Source organism: Lepisma saccharinum, chromosome 4 (genome assembly GCF_977018435.1).
Source record: "Lepisma saccharinum chromosome 4, izLepSacc3.1, whole genome shotgun sequence".
Lineage (NCBI taxonomy): Eukaryota > Metazoa > Arthropoda > Insecta > Zygentoma > Lepismatidae > Lepisma > Lepisma saccharinum.
Window position 1 is genome coordinate 112,820,224 of NC_139232.1, and position 2,967 is coordinate 112,823,190.

Here is a 2,967-nt window from a genome sequence, read left to right on the forward strand (position 1 = left end):
TCGGTGCAAACGACACGACACCGTTCAACTCCTGGCGTGGACTTAGTTGTTTCTTTGTCTCTCTTCGTAAACTTTATAAAAATCACCATTCATCATCACCGTCGCCATTATCCAAAAGTGGAGGAAAGGCGACGTAAATAAAAAAAAATGCTTAGTAATATTCATTCCGTACAGGGCCTCCCCGATGGTGCAGTGGTAGCGTCATAGCCTTGTAATCAAGGGGTCTCAGGTTCGATACCCGATGGAGGCACATTGTGGTTCGGATCTCACTTTTAACTGTATGTTCAGTCTTGATTAGCCTTACAGTGCACAAGGTGGACTTAAAACACCAAATCAATCAACCATTCCTTACACTGTAAAATATTCGTATGCAGAGATGAGAATTGTTTGCATAGCGTCCAAGTTTTTCTAAGTTTGGTGGGAAAACTGTCAGCATCTTCATGATGCTCGATTCAGCATCTGAAACTTTTGAACTCCTCTTTACAGGGTGATGTAAATTGCCGCAGGAGTAAAAACGGAGAAGTAAAAGTCTTGTAACGTCGTCAATTTCAAGATTTTCGAAATCATAAAATTTCAAAATTAAAATCAGTAGTATCTTATAACCTGCAGCGCTACAGCCCGTGAGGGCCTTGGCTTACCTACCGACTGCTGGTCTCCCGCCCACACTGTTCCTCCGTCACCTGTTATAGCGTGGAGATCTTAGACCAGTATTGGGGTGACGGGTGGTCAGCCCGACGAACCACCAGCCATTGTAGGTCTTCTCGACCGGATTACCGCTCACTCATTCGGAGCTTCCCAATTTCCTCACGATGGTGGGTTGCCACCGGCCCTATACGTAGGCCGAATAAATTCCGACCAGAGCCGGATTGGAACCTACGCCGTCCCGCAGCGAAGGATCTCAAGACGAGTGAACGCCTTAACCCGCTCGACTACGGAGGAGGACAAAAAACAAAGCTACAAAAATAATTTAATCTCATGATGTTCAAAAGTTACAAACAAACATAATATGTACAAAATTCATTGGCAGTTGAAAGTTTTCTCTTACATTAGTTACAAAGACATTTTTCCCCACAGATAACCGCAAAATAGTGAGAAAATGCTTTGAAAGGAGAGTTTGAAAGTGGAGAAATCAATATGTTAGTTAAGTAGGCTACATATGCAGAAAACATCCGTTACGTTTCCATCTAACAATATTTTAACTGGATAACTGATATATTAAATTTCTGTGTCGGACAGCGTGAGTAAAATTAATTGTTTTAGAAAGTTTTAAAGTGCATTGGTACTTGTTCAATACCTGTTTACCACAATCGCCTTTACACAATCAAAACCTGCTTTTCGTAAGATTTTCCGATAACTCGACACATTCTTCCAGTTGATAAGCTCCATAATCAAATCGTACACATGAGCCGAACGACTACCCCTCAATCCTTTTTACGTAGTTCAAATTCTCGCTGCTTCTTCTTGCACAATCAGATGTCACGGCCTTAGCCTGGCGAAGGTCGTTAAACACTCTTACGACATAAAAGGCTCTTAATATAACATTATATAAACGATTCCTTCACGAGTAACGATGCTGTTTGTGTCACGTGTACTCTGCAAACCTGAAGAAGACTACTCAGAATTAAAGAATTTTTGTCGTAAAGTTGACAGCAAAAACCAATAAATTGTTAATACAATTTGTAAAAGAATGATTAGAATGTTTAATCGCGCAGGACATAAGCGCTACCTCATTGGCCGATCGCGTTGAGAGTTCGACACACGATAAAGTTTTAGCCGTGGAATTGGTGTTCCTTTCAGTTTGATTTATTTCATCTAAGTAGAAAAGTTACATTATATAACTGAAATAGAAACTAACACTTACTAGGTTCTCCATCACTGTTCATTCTATATGATTTTTGTATATACCTATTTAAATACTATTCCATCTTTGTCGGGCCTCCCCCATGGCGCAGTGGTAGCGTCATTGCCTTGTAATCAAGGGGTCACGGGTTCGATCCCCGGTGGAGGCACAAGTGGTTCGGATCCCACTTTAAACTGTAGGTCCAGTCCTGATTAGCCTTACTGTGCATAAAGTGGACTTAAAACACCAACTCAAACCAACTCCATCTTTGTCCACAATCGCTTTTTTTTTAATTCGAGTATGCAAGGCAACGAAGGCAAGATTTGTTAACTTATTACTAGGGATGTGTTGAAGCTGATTTCCGATATATGAATATTAACCGAAAATAGCATATCAGAACTGGTATCGAAATTGGTAGAAAGACGATATTTAAATCGATTCCGATATCCAGTTGCTTAATTTAGACGTTTGGGCTATAGGGGCAATATTGGAATATTTTTCCAGAAGTTGAATGGAGAACAATCTTGTACTGTACCACAAGCTCTGTTTTCTTGTGACGATTTCATCAATATGTATCCGTCTAAAATATCCAATTTATACGCATAATAGCCGTTTCGATGAAGGAGAACATTAAGTGATCAATTCAAGATCTCACCACTGAAGATTTCAGGTTCGAGCTCTGACATGGGTGTTCGTATGTGTGTTCGTCAATTTCACCTAATCATCATCCATACTACTCATCGCTCAAATCAACTTAAAGGAGAAAGCGATGTATAATATAAAAAAATGCAAAGTATCTATAATACATAAACAAAATTTTACAGCATTTTTACTTTTATCATGTTGAAAATGTAATTGTATTTCTATTAAATAATCACATTTATCTAAATCATTAAATTTCTTGCTTCGTCACATCACTGATTAACTCTTCTGAATCTGAAATCAGAGCTCGAAGTGAAATTACCTACTTGGTCGAGTTGGGGATAGAAGGGTGGGGGATGCTTGTATGAATCAACATGGAGACAATGTACGTAGTAGGTGGGGATGCTTATGCAAGTTATCCTACCTTTGCTTTATGAAAATGTTCGTAACTGGGGGGATATAACAACCCCTTTCCAATTCGAGCA